Source organism: Equus quagga, chromosome 6 (assembly GCF_021613505.1).
Source record: "Equus quagga isolate Etosha38 chromosome 6, UCLA_HA_Equagga_1.0, whole genome shotgun sequence".
Taxonomy (NCBI): Eukaryota; Metazoa; Chordata; class Mammalia; order Perissodactyla; family Equidae; genus Equus; species Equus quagga.
In genome coordinates, this window is record NC_060272.1 from 108,403,089 (window position 1) to 108,417,596 (window position 14,508).

A 14,508-nucleotide genomic window follows, 5' to 3' on the forward strand; every position below is an offset into this window, starting at 1 on the left:
GTATCCAGGGAGTAGTGCCCACCCACTGATGGTGGCAAACTTCTCTGTTTTATCTGGGTGTGGGCTTTGTCAGAAAGCTGCAGTGTCTGCTTGATAGCATGCCATGAACTGTGCACAGTCCCAGGAAGCCAACCATCACTGATTTCCTCAAACTTCTTGCTCAGATATACTTCCACAACATTTTCAAGGTGTTTCTGACCTAGGCTGCCCCCCAAGGCCCTTGAATTTTTTTCTGACAGACTCACCATGTGACTGTTTATGTCTTTCTCAGAGTTGTACCCCAGATCCTTATCTGAAGAGCTCTCTGGGTCACTCAACAGATGAGCTTTTGGGCCATTCTCTGGGCTATGTCCCTGGTCCTTCCCCATGTCCTTCTCCAGCTAAAGTAGTTCTGAGCCCCTCTCATGGAAGCTTCCAGGTTGGCTCAATCCAACATTTAGATTTTTGTTCACAGAGATGCCTGAGAGTCCATGATTGCTCTACAACTCAGATATCTCTGAGAAATCCCTCAGAGGCATCATCAGTGACAGAGACTCATGGATCCTGTGGAGCAGGCCCCACCGGTGTTGGATGAGCCCCTTTCGAATGTGATGCTCTAGTTTCTTCTGAAGCTCATCACTAAGAGAAAACTCTCCAGGAAGAATGGAGATTGAAATATGGGCCTGGGAAGCCCAGTGGTAGAGTTCGGAGTTGAAGGACAAAACTCTTCCTGAGATCTTTGGACCACAGAGGGTAAACCCCACAAACTTTCCTGTTGCTTCTGCAACACGTTCCATTCCAGCTGCTGAATTTCAGATGAGATGAGAGACTCTGATTCATTCTGGGTTCTATGGAAACACCACAGATCCTAATCTGGGGTAATGGACCCGATGGTAGGATTGAAAGTGGGGACTGAAGGTGGGCCTGTGCCTGGACCTGAGTGAGAGGTAGGGGCTGGGATGGGGGCAGAGTGTGAGGCAAGGGTTGAGGCTGGATTTCAGGCAAGGACAAAGGTAGAGGATGGGGAAGTACTGGGGATTCATGGTCCATGGAAGCATTCGAGATTCTATTGAAAATGAAGATTGAGGAACAGTCACCAGAGACATGAATAGCAGAGGACAAGGACTCGCTGTGCAGAGATGGGAGACCCCAGAAGAGCTGGATATGTTTTTGCTGTAAATGATCCTCTGAGGTCTTAGGATATAGGGCTGCTAGTGCAGGTGCAACTCCTTTGGTTTGCCTTTGCTGCTCCAAAAAGGAAGGGAGACTGCCAAGTCATGCTTATCAGCAATTGCCTCTAATGTTTTCCCTGAAGAATTCAGTCGGTAGTCTGCCCTAAGTTCTTTTGGAAAAGAACCCTTTCTCTTTGTCCCTTCCTTCAACATCAAGAAATCACTTCTCTGTTGGACTTGTCTCTCCCGGAGTGCCAGGACATCAGGGCTGAGAAACAAGAGGTGACCAGGCTCTACAAGGTTGGCTGCAGGGTCTCCCCCAAAAGAGGCCTCTGAAGAATGGAGGGCAAGAAACTCGATTGAAATCATATGGTGCCAATGTGGAAGGGAACAAGTCTTTGGCATGAGCTTGCCACCAGAATTCAGAATTCTGAAACTGACAGACTTGAAGGGTCAGTGCCTCTGATTGTTGGGACATAAGTGGACAACCCACCAGGGCTATGTGGAGATGAGTTCTCTGGAACAGGGTTCAATAAGATGGAAACTGATTTAGATTGAGTCACAGGTTAAGGGCGGTCTGGCAGTGGTGAAACAGACAGGGTTGATGATACATGATGACAATCCAGTGAATCCATGGGATTCATGGTCTGGGAAAAATTTGGTAAGGGCTTGATGTCTTGGGAATGCATGGGATCAAGAGAGAAGATGGTATGCAGAGATAAAGCGGCATGTAGGGGGAGAACAGGATCCACTGTCTGAGTGTCATGTGGTGGGAGATGGGGAGAGGCAAGGGGTTGGGGTGGGGAATGGTCCCCTAGGAATTTGGAATCAAAGGGAGAAAAAAGTTCTGGTGACAGAGAGTGACCCGGTGTTGAGGGTGAAAGAAAGCCAGCTAAGGGCATCATTGGGTTAGGTGAGAGAGTGGAGGGCGTGGTAGGGAAGGCTCAGGCAGAGGGGCTGGTGTTCGGCCTCCTGGAGGGACTTCTGAGAAGGCAGAGGACAGAGTGAATGATGATTCAGTCACAGAAGCTGTGGAAACCGCAGAGGACACAGAGGAAGTATCATCTTCCATTTCCTCCAGAAACAGCAGCCGATTGACCTCAGCAGTCGCACTATTACACACTTCACAGAAGGGGTCAGGACATAACAGTTGACGAAAGTGGATGGTATCATGATGCTGGCCCAGGGGGCTGTGGGAGACAGGAGGTACAAAGCTACAGCCAGGCCCAGAACAAGAAAAGGAGGACCTGCTGGCCTGGCAGGGGAGGGGCTACCTGAAGCTTCCCATTACCTTACATCCATGACTTCACAATACACTCAATAGCCCTCACCCCAAGGCCTTCATTCACATACCTGTTCCTATGGTAACCCCCTCCCGTGACACAGGCTGCACAGAATCCATGGAATTACATACAACATACTAAAGAGGGATCGGGAAAGAAGGGGAAAGACTAGTCACCTTTTCAGAATAGAAATCAGCTTCCTTTTCTCCTCTGTTTCCCTCTCATAATATCTCCAACCTGGGAAACCAAGAGACTGGGTTATATATAATGAAGGTGGAAGCATAGGTATTATTCCGGAGTCCCTTTTTGGGAGACCTTTGGGATGTTAGATTCTGAAAGCACCAAGAATCAGTAGATGAGGTCAAATGGTCAATGATAATATTAACAAGGTTCACATGTGTATGTTGCTTCATTTATAAAGTACTTTCGCATACGTTATCTCACGTGATGCTCAAAACCACCATGTGAAGAACAGAGGTCAATGGTTACCTCAAGGAGAAATCTGATCTTCCGGGAAGTCAAGGTACTTTCACAAAGCCAGAAGACAGAAGTTCTGACTCTTGACATCTCACAAGGCCACCTATTAGGCAACCCACTGCCCAGGCCCAGCACTGCTTCATGCCCAGGGGTGGGCAGAGCAGGAATCTAAGAAGTGTCTCAGGTTCTACCTGCCTTCCCATGAGCCTCTCCTCTGAGGGCTCTATTGTCTGAGAGGGACTGTATCTAGCAACTGACATCCTCAGAGGTAAGGACCTGGGACTTCTTGGAAAGGACAGGAAGGGTCACCCTTGGAGAGCTCAGGTGGAATAGGCAGAACCTTACCTCTTGATGTTCCACCTTTCCTTCTCCTGGCTCTGCCCTGATGCTGAGAACAAAAAGAAAAGAATGAGGGGCTGAGGCTCATTTCTCTTGCTCCTCTCTCTAGGAAACTCAAATATTCATTATCCAAGAATAATATGACTCTCTGTTTTAATTAATAGAACTTTGTATTCTTTCCTTTTATTAATTTTATTTTTTTAATTGTAGTAACTTTTATTAATTTTTAATGATGATAAAATAATTTCAATTTTTCCTTCCTTGAAAAACTCAAAGAAAGATTTTTGTCTAAAAGGTTCACACTTGATATTCTCCGTCAGAAGTCTTTTGCTTGAAGAGGCAAAGACTCTGAGGCCCACAGTCATGTCTGTGCTCCCTCAGATAGGACCCTGTATCCTGGGACAGAGCCGGGCTCCAGCCTCTGCTCAGAGGCTTGCAGGGGCTCAGGCTGCTTTCCTGATCTGCTGACACGCAGGAAGTCTTGGTTGAGGGATGCCTGACATGGGAATGTGACTCACAGTCAACTGCTGGGAACTCCATTCTCCTGCAGAGATCCCAAACTCTCTAAATAACCCAACCCAAGACTACAGAATCACTGAGTTTGGGATTTTTTCCTGGAATCCTCCCCCACACCCAGGTGGTCTGTGAGCTTCCAATGCAAACAGTCCCAGCTGAACCCCTAGCCCTGCCCAGCCTATTCCCCTGCAAGGATGATGTTCCATCCTCTATTCAGACTTCCCATCTTAGGTGTCTCTCTGAGGCAACCAAACGCATTTTAAAATTGGGAATAGAAATGGAAACAAGAATAAAGAATCACTCTTGGGGGTTTGCCTAGGGTCCCTTACCTTTTGGAAGTCTTTGGCTTTCCAGAAGGTTGGTAAAGATGGAATCCCCACCAGGTAGCACAGGAGCAGAAGGAGCAACCACCACAGGATGGTGAGGTTGGGGTCAGTATCCAACAATGCTGAGCCACAATTCAGACACAACTCAAAGGGGCAATTCAGAAATGAGAGAACATTCCATTGACTGAACTCCATTGTCTGAATCTCAAGGCTGCCTGAGACAACTGAGCTCTGAGAGCACAGGCACTTGACTGTAGTCCCAGGCCTGCATCACAGAGCACTGAAGAGTCACAAAGGGTTGCAGAGGTTGGGGGAGGGGGACAGCATGGAGAGGTGTGCCCACAGCCCCTCCCCCACCAGCCCAGCTCTCTCCACTCCTCCTGGGCCCTCTAGGTCCCTCTGCCCTACCTGTCACCCTATTTTCCAACTCCACCCTTTCATCATATCATATATTTACCTTACTGAAAGTTTCTGCTTTTTTTATTTGTACCCCAGATATTACCTGGGTCCCCCTTTACTCTTTGGAGAACTGGAGTGGGTCTCACCAATTCTATTGCTTTCAAAGTCTGAAATGCTGCCTGGAATTTTTGCTGTACCCAGACATTTACACTCAGGATCATATATGTCCTCAAATCCACAGGAACCCAGATGTAGAACTTAAAGTTCTTCTACGCTTACTTAGTTTTGTGAATACAGAATAGCAGATTTTCGGTTTCTGTTTCAGTCAACCTTTACCATCTTTGAGAGGCTGACGCAATTAAAATGAATAATTCATTATTCAACACTCACAAAACTAATTATATAAAATATGGAATAAATGTAAATAACTAAACCGTCAAATGATCTTGGGGGTGAGTTTGTAGCACTTATTTTTCTGAAGTTAATGAAGCTTAAACTGTATAAAGACTTTCGGGACATGCTATACACACACACACATATACACACACTCTCACACTCACAGATCCTTTGACAAACCAATCCAGTATTTTCAAATCCAGGAATAAAGTGTTTTCTCCTTTTGTTCCAATCTTTCATTTTTTATTTTGATCCTACTTTTTCTTAGTCTGCCTAAAATACAGACCGTCCTTGCCCTTTACAGGTGTACAAATCCCTGTCTAGTCCGTGCAGGTTGCTGTAATAAAAATATCATAGATTGTGTGGCTTAAACCATCAACATTTATTTCTCACAATTCTAGAAGCTGGGAAGTCCAAGGTCAAGGCACCAGCAGATTCACTGTCTGGTGAGGCCTGCTTCCTGGCTCACAGACAGCTGCCTTCTCCCTGCAACCTCACATGGTGGCAAAAGAGGTGCGGGAGCTCTGTGAGGGCTCTTTCATGAGGGAACTAATCTCATTCATGAGGGCTCCTCCCTCATGACCGAATCGCCTCCCACAGGCCCCATCTCCTTATACCATCACATGGGGATTAGGGCTACAACATATGAATTGGGGGGACACAAACATTCAGTCCATAACACTCCCCCAAGGCCTGGATAGCTTACATTGTAGGAAGCTGTGGAGCCCCTCAGCCTTCCGCTGGCAGGGTGGGACCCAGGAGTGTCAGAGCCAGGGCAGAATCTAGGCTTGAGCAGCCTCACCTGAGTGCCCTTGGGGGCCCAGTAAATCTGAACTCTTCCTCAGAGTGCCTACCACGAAGAAGGCTGAGAAGCTCTGTCTATATGATCATCCCCACCTATGTTCAAAAATCAAGTACCTGTCACACTTTTTCCAGGCTCCTCCTGTCAGCTTTAAATAATCCCAGTATTTCCCTCCCCTCTTCCTACATCTTCTTTTCTAAACTCTTTATCTTCTTGACAGCTGTCCTCTGAACTGTCTGCTGATTTCTCAAACTTGATTCGACCCCACGGCCCGCACTGTTCCTTGACCTCCTGGAAAAGGGTGAGACAGCCTTCAAGCCTGGCAGAGTCTCCTTTCAATTACGCAGGAACGGGTAATCTGTCATGAGGATAAAAACCTGCCAAGAGGCACCACTTCCTCCCAGCCTTGATATGCAGCCTCAGCCAAGTTTTCATTTAATACATATTTACTGCTGGAAACTAGGAGACACAAGTAAATACCTGTAAGTCACAGTCTCTGTCCTTAAGGACCTCACGGTGCAGTTTTAGGCAAAAGCCCGGCACAGGTCAAGAGTGACACAACTGCGCAGGAGACGCCCCAGCACATTTGTAAACTGCCAAGCTATCTCGGGAAGAGATCAGAGAAGGGACAGATGCTATGCGTGACAACTGCTCAAACACACCAGGTTCCTCAGGAGGGCGTCCATGTGGGTCTCCCCTCTCCAGTTTCTGGTACAAATGAACACAGATGGTCAAAGAGCAGCTTTTCTTTTTCAAAAGGACATGTGTTGGCTAGATGTCCTTAACATATATTTGTGTGCCTTAAAGTAAAACCTACAAGAAGTTTCAATAAAAAGGCTTTTCCCCAAATGCTAATAAGATTCCTTTTCTCAACATGGAACAAGATACTAAAGGTACAACATTTTGGGTTTTGTTTCTTTTCGTACCACCAAAAATAAACTCCATTGAGTTTAGTAGGAGAGGTTCATGGCACTTGTCCTTTCTCCACTAACATCAACTGTAAATAATAAACTTCTTTGTCTGCTTTATAAAGCGTTTGACTTTCAGCGCTCTCACTGGATTTTCACAACCACCCTGGCATGTAAGCGGGACAGGTGTTATTGTGCCCCTTTTATCAAAGAATAAAACTGAAGCTCAGAGGTGGTGAGTGGCTTCCGTAGATCGTTCAGCTAGTGAGTAGCAGAGCCCTGACTACTAAGTCCCCTACATTCTCAACGCTTCTATTTTAAACAAGATTAATAAGCGGCTTCTTAAAATAAAAAGTATGCCCTAGTCCTAAAATTAAAGCATTTGTGCGGCTGAGAATATTCACCTTCTCCATTAAATGCTGGCAAATGTGCAAAGTAAAGAAAAGCATTTTTGTTATTCTGTCACTGCTTAGGTACCTTTTCCTTTTCCCTCTCAGCACCAGTGTCTTTATAGGTTTTCTCTATTGCCCTCTTAAAACTTGCTTTCAAGAACTATATTACATACGACTCTCAGTCAGGTATACATGAATAATAACAGTTTAAAATGTCATCCCTCGCAGGAATACACCTCACACATTTTACATCTCTCTCACCCCTAAGCCTTGTAACGAGTTCTCACCAGAACATTTCAGGTAGCCATCCAGAGGTGGCAGAGATGGCTTGTTGGTAGAGTGAGATCTTCTCCTCACAGCTTCATGACATCTTCCCAATTGACCAACGTCACCACACAGAAGTCTGGTCCCAGATTTCAGACTGCACTTGGTTATAATGTCTCCAAGGAGTATTTTCCAAAAGCTCGACTAGAATAATATGCTGCTATTGGAGGAGAGTCAATAGAGATAAGTCATTAGTTCAGGATTCTCATGTGCTCTCAATTTTCTAGGGACAGTCCTCTCACATCCTGACCACTGTCCCTGGGATGAGCCACATGGAGGCAGCTGTTTTCAGGACACCAAAGGCCTGAAGGAGAGCAGATTCTGGGACAAAATCCTTGAAAATGGCATTTAAAACAGGTGCACGATGCCCTTCATTCGTTCACACAACAAACTTTTATTGAACTCTACCCTGTAGCATTTCTAGTAGAAATATCAACAAAACAAGACATTGCCTCTGCCCTCGGGCAGGTCACAGTTCGTAAGTGAGACATGCAAACAACTCTAATCAAGGGACAGGAACTGTAAAAGAAGTAAGAAAATGAACACAGTGAAAACACAGATAAAGGAGCAATTAATTCTCTTGCCTGGAGGGAAGGAAGAGAGGTGTCAGAGAAAACTTCAGAGTTGGTGCAAAGCGAGATGGGCCTTGTGAGGTTGTTGTCCCCTTCTCCTCTTCCCCTTCCTTCTCCTTCTCTTCTTTTTCCTTCTTTAGACTTTATTTTTTAGAGCAGTTTTAGGTTCACAGCAAAATTGAACAGAAAATACAGAGTTCCTCTATGACCCCCACACACAAACACCCAACCTCTCCCACTATCAACATCCAGCACCGGAGTGGGACATTTGTTACAATAGATTGACCTATATTGACACATTGTTATCGCTCAAAGTCCATAGTTTACATTAGAGTTCACTCTTGGTGTGCTAAATTCTGAGTTTGGACAAATGTGTGATGACATGTATCCATCACTGTAGTATCACACAGAGTAGTTTCTCTACCCTAAAAATACTCTGGGCTCTACCTATGTATCCCATCCTCCCCTCTAACCCCTGGCAACCACTAATATTTTTTACCGTCTCCAGAGTTTTCCCTTTTCCAGAATGTCACTCACATAGTTGGAATCGTACTATGTAACTTTTTCAGATTGGCCTCTTTCATTTAGTAATATGCATTTAAGGTTCCACCGTGTCTTTTTCATGCCTTAATAGCTCATTTCACATTAGCGCTGAATAATATTCCATTGTCTGGATCCACCATAGCTGCTTTATCCATTCACCTTAGACATCTTGTTTGTTTCTCAGTCTTGGCAACTATGAATAAAGCTCCTATAAATGTTCCTTTTTTAAAAACCATTTTATTGAGACATAATTAACATACAATACAATTCACCCATTAAAAATGTACAATTCAAGAGCTTTTAGTATAGTCACAATGTTGTGCAGCTATCACCACAATTTTAGAACATTTTCATCACTCTAAAAAGAAACTCTATTCCCCTTAGCCTTCATCCTTCAATCTTCTTATTCCCCCCAGCCCTAGGTTGCCACTCGTCTACTTTCTCTATAGACTTGTCAATTCCAGACATTTTATATAAATGCGATCTTACAGTATGTGGCCTTTTGTATTGGGCTTCTTTCACTTAGCATAATGTTTTCAAGGTTTGTCCATGTTGTAGCATGTATGAGCACTTCACTTCTTTTTATGGCCAGTAATATCCCATTGGATGGATATACCACATTTCGTTTATACATTGATCAGTTGATGAACATTTGGACTGTTTCCACTTTTTGGCTATTATAAATAAAGCTGCTATGAATATTTGTGTGCATGTTTTGGTCTAGATGTATGTTCTTCTTTCTTGCTTATTCATTTTTGCAATAACTTAAAGTCACACCCTGTCTAAGCTTGGTGCTTTCTGATATTTTGGTCATTAACCATGTTAGACTCCCTATGAAATGAGATCTTTGGGGTCTAAATGCAGTGTTTATCAAATATCTGGGTGCATCAATTCGTCCTGCTGCCAACACTCAAAATTAGCACTTGAATCAGTAGGAATGAGGTAATGCATAATGCTTACCATTTAAAAATAATGAACACCTTATGTTCTCAAGGTTCTATTCTTAGAAAGTCAGAAAGGGGTGTGGGAAGAGGAAGTGCAATCCAGCCAGAGGGAACATGAGCAAGCCTGTAACATCTATGAAAGTACATATCTGGTCACACTAAGGCATAGGGTATGTGCCTGAGAATGAGAGTAGCAAAAAATTAGACTGAAAAAGTAGAAGAAGGCTCTATTGTGAAAGACTGTGAATGACAGTTTAAGAAGCTTCAACTTGTGCTGATGGCAGTGGGAAGCTAAGGTTTTCATAAACAGAAGAATGGCATATCCAGATCTATGTTTTGGAAAGATGACTGACAAAAGAGAAGCTGGTTGAGAGCCAGGAAAAACAAAGAATTGTTGTCCCAGTCTTCCCAATTAAAGTCCCAACATTCAAGTGAATGGGACCAGCTCAGGTCATAAGAACACTCCTGAAATAATTACTGGGAACCAGAGAATACTATTGGCCTAATCTAAGTCAGTTCTACTCAAAGTGTGGTCCACGGACCAGTGCCTGTTCCCACATTTTTGTTACCATCTGCAACAAGATAAGCATAGAAATTAAGGATGGTTAGAAAATTTTATTGCACTTGACAAGACTAATTAAATCTAGTAAAAAATTGAGGCTTGTATTTTGTATGTCTTTATTCTGCGTGTCATTTTTCCAGTGATTCATTTATATTGTATTTTACACAAATGTCAGTTCACAGTGGATGGGGATGTGGGAGAGAAAGCAAACTGGTCCTTCACCACACATACTTTGAGGAACTACGGTCTAATGTACTTGCTCCACTGTGAAGCCTGGCGGCAAATCAGCATTCTGGAAGCACTCAGGGAGACTTTGGGGAGATCTTTCCCTCTTGCCATGAGAGAGGACAAAAACAACTGTCCACTAAAATTGTGGAACTGAATTGGGAGAAAGGAAAGACACTTCCAGACTTACTCTAACTCTCCTACTTTCTCATGCTTTCTTCCACAATGACCTCCCCTTATTCACAGTCCCTGGTAAGAATTCACTCTGCATAAGCTTTGGATATGGCCATTTTAATAGGCTAAACATTACATGGCCATTCACCTACCCTCCCCACTGGAACTTTGATTATAAGAATCAAAGCATTTGAAATTAACACAAGGTAATTACTAAACTGAGCCGAATTCCTTTGCCCTGCTCTTGACATTGAGGTATGGAAACCCTGGAGCCCCACAAGAGGTCTGAAGGAAAAAATGTCTAAGACAAATTACAGGGATCTGAGTTTCTCATCAAAAATTCATTTTAGAAAATTTTTTTAGGTTAACTTGCTAGAACAGTTGTATGGCAAGGAAATGTGCAGAAATTTGGCAAATTGTGGCTTTCGTTTCTCTTTTAAAATAAAATGGAAACAATTAAAACAATTAAAAATAAAATTTTAAAAAATAATCTGAAAGAGTATTTTGGTTCTTTTTCTAATTAAATCTCTGTAATTAAAGTTTTGCTGGAGAGCACACTGTGTTTTTAATCTCACTGTCCAAGATGGGCTAATACAGGCACAGGATCTGAGGTCTGCTACGCTCAGAGCTGGAAGTAACCTTGGAGAATCTTCCGGTCTGGCTTTCTCACTTTACAATTTGGAAAGTGAGGCAGGGCAGGTTTATTTCTTTTCTCCTTAATCCTTCCTTTCAGGTCTGTGTGCGTGTGTGTGTTCTCTCAGAAGGCTTGGGAACTTGGTGACTGCACAGTTTTAACATAATTTGGACATCCGATATGGGGCTTCTTTCTTTGCAGGGCCCTAAATCACCTTCCAATATGAGAGCAAGGCCTAAACAAGCATCAAATTTTATCCAGCACTGCCTTGAAATGTGCAATTTTTGCCTAAGTGAACTTTACAAACAAGTGAAATGATAATGCTTTTTTGTGGAAACCCAATGGAAATAGCCTATGCCTTCATGCCTTCTGCAATAAAATAAGCTGAGTGTAACTTAAGGTTCCTTGATGACCCAAGCTTAGTCTGATAAACAATTGTGGTCCTCCAGAGGAGCAGGTGTAGACAGTCTGGGACACAAACACAAATGTGCATTGACTCCAGAAGTGGCCTCTGAACCTGCCATCAGTCAAAAAAATCCATCACTTATATTTTAGTAGTTTACCTCTTTTTCATATAAACACAATGAATGTTTATCACATACACACAGTGCAAAACTGACCTATGACAGAGCTGCCTTTAGCAGGTCACAGGACTGCCCTTAAGAGTTACTGCAGTTTGGACCACTTTCATCCCCTCAGGAGGTGAGGGAACCACAAGGAGGAAATGAAACAGAACTAATGTTTGTGGGTGCTTAATATGTGCCCCAAACTTCCACTCATTTCATTTCCTAACTATCCTTTGAGGGAAGAAATATTTTTTCTCATTTTACAGATAAGACTGAGCCCCCAGAGAGATTAAATACCTTGCCCAAACCCACAGAGCTAAAAAGTGACAAAAGACTTGAACAAGCTTGCTTTGGTCCCAGGCCTGCGAGACTGGGTCTTGATCTCTGACTCTTCTCCATTATCACACCAGCAGCTGTCTTTTGCTGTATAACAAACTACCCTGAAACTTAGTGGCTTAAAACAATAAACATTTTATTTGCTTACAATTCTGCAATCCGGTCTTAGCTGGGTGACTCTTCTGTTGATCTTGCCAATGGTCACTCATGTGGATTCACCCAGCTAGTAGGTCAGCAGGGGTCTGGCCTTAAATTCCTCTAGCTAGGCTTTTCTCTCAGGGCCTCTCCTTCTTATATGGCTTCTCGTATGGCCTCTCCACGTAGCTGTAGCAGGATAACAAAATTTTTTTATGCTTTTTTTTTTTTTTTGGTGACAAAGATTGGCCCTGAGCATCTGTTGCCAATCTTCCTCTTGTTTTTCTCCCCAAAGCCCCAGTACAGTTGCATATCCTAGTTGTAAGTCCTTCTAGTTCTCCTATGTGGGATGCTGCCACAGCATGGCTTGAGAGCGGTATGTAGGTCCATGCCCAGGATCCAAACTGGCGAACCCAGAGCCACAGCAGTAGAACACACAAACTTAACCACTATTCCACCAGGCCAGCCCCAAAAGTTCTTATAAGGCAGAGGAGGGCTCCTAAGAACACAAAAGCAGAACTTATTAAGGCTTAGATGAAGAACAGATACAGCATCACTCTGCCACTTCCGGTTACTTAAAATAAGTCACACTCCCAACTCAGGTTCAAAGAGAGAGGACCACACAAGGGGAACTACTGGGAGATATGGATCATTGGGGGCCAACAATGTGACAGTGGTCACCATAACCTTCTTCAACATTGGCAACACCAACTCTGAAGGTTGCTGTTCCTTCTGTTCCTTACACTCTTCTTATGTCCAGTTTTTCTCTCTTCTGTTTGTTTCTTTACTTTCTGCTACAATTTCTAAGCTTTTCTGCATTGTAACTGGCCTTCTTTAGCCAGCCATAAATAGAGGATTCCTTTCCTTCAGATCAGTGAACTGACCAATAACATCATGTCAACCCTATTCTTCAGGTCATCATCTTTACAGCTACAGTGATCTATTGACCGAGATTCCTCTGTTTTAGTTGTTATTTTGTTTTGTTTTGCTTTTACATCTGGGTTCAAAACTGGAAGTCTAGTTTAAAGGAAAATAAGAGATTACTGCATCAAGAAGCAACTTCAATGAATATACTTAAATGCTTTGTCCTTATAAATAAAATCTACAATCTCTGACACTCTAACTTTACCTACAAGAAGACAAGATGTCCAGTTCAATGACTAAGTTAACAAATCAGTGTATACTATGTTTTACACGCTTTAAATTCCTTTATCAGTCACTCACCAGAGCTGAGAAGGGAGAGGGGCCTGCAGGAATCAGATCACTCCCAGCATCACAATTCTAGTTCACAGCAGGTTGCTTCTTACACGTGGCTAAAATGAGATCAGATTAAATTTCCACTGAATCACTCAACCTGTCTGATTACTACTTTCTGCTGTCAGGAGAGAGAAAGTTAAGATAGACAGAGAGAAAGTAAGTAAGAGAGAGATAAAAGTACCAAGAATTAGCCAGGGCCCGGGCAATTGGGTGTACAGATTCCTCCAGCATGAGGAAGACAAAGGAAGTGAAATTATAGACTTTCAAAATGAAGATCCTTGCAGAAAGAGATCATGGGTTTCCATTTGAAATACTAAGGAATTAAGTTAAAATAAAAATTGAAATGGGAATTACCCTTCAAGAGCTTCTAAATCTATTCACTGACAATATTTATCATTGTTTCTATTCTGCTCCCTGAGGCTAGTCACTGGATCTTTGATTGCTGGATTATATCTCGACCAGACATTTAGGTACAAAAACGAAAGGGAATTAAATTCAATTTGGCTATTCTGTACATCTAAATTGATCAAATGACAAAGGCCACTTAGATAAAATATCTTTGTTATCATTTTAGACCAATTCATTGACTCTAGTCTTATCTGTACTCTATAGTCACAAACATCCAAAGTTTATTGAAAATGTGCATAAATTCATACATAAATGAATTATACATAAAGTCATTACAATCCTCAAAATCATTGACACAAAATCCAATTAACATTCTATGAAAATTTCAGAGAATCTGACTGGATTCTAATGTTCTCAGGAAGAAAAAATAGACAAGTTTATCAAAGAAAATTTTGAATGAAGAATATGAGATGGGACTAGCCCTACTAGATATTTAAATATATTGTAAGGCTATGATAAATAAAATAAGATACTACTGGGAGAAGAAAAAATATATAGATAGAGAACACAGACTAGATAGTCCAGAAATTTATTTTATTCCATAAAAGACTGCTGAAAAATAAAAGTAACATCACCAGAAAGGAAGAACTATTCATTAACTTGTGCAGGAATAACTGGGTAGGAATTTAAGGGAAATAAAATTAATTTAGACCCATTCCTCATAGTGTATAACAAAATAAATCCCGGATACATTAAAAAGTTAAATATTTTTAAAACATCCTTTTTCAAATGCCCACTCAAACAAGGTATTAGATCTGTGAATTTAAAACCAAGGATGACTTCCTACACTTAAAATCTTTTTAAGAAATCATAAAACAAAAGAACAAATGCTCAGATTA

General features: G+C 42.4%; 1 pseudogene; it reads right to left on the reverse strand.

The window, feature by feature from the left end:
* The window catches only part of LOC124240794 (spermatogenesis-associated protein 31D1-like), a 35,414-nt pseudogene extending 31,127 nt beyond the window's left edge, over positions 1 to 4,287 (reverse strand).
* Positions 4,288 to 14,508: the final 10,221 nt, after the last annotated feature.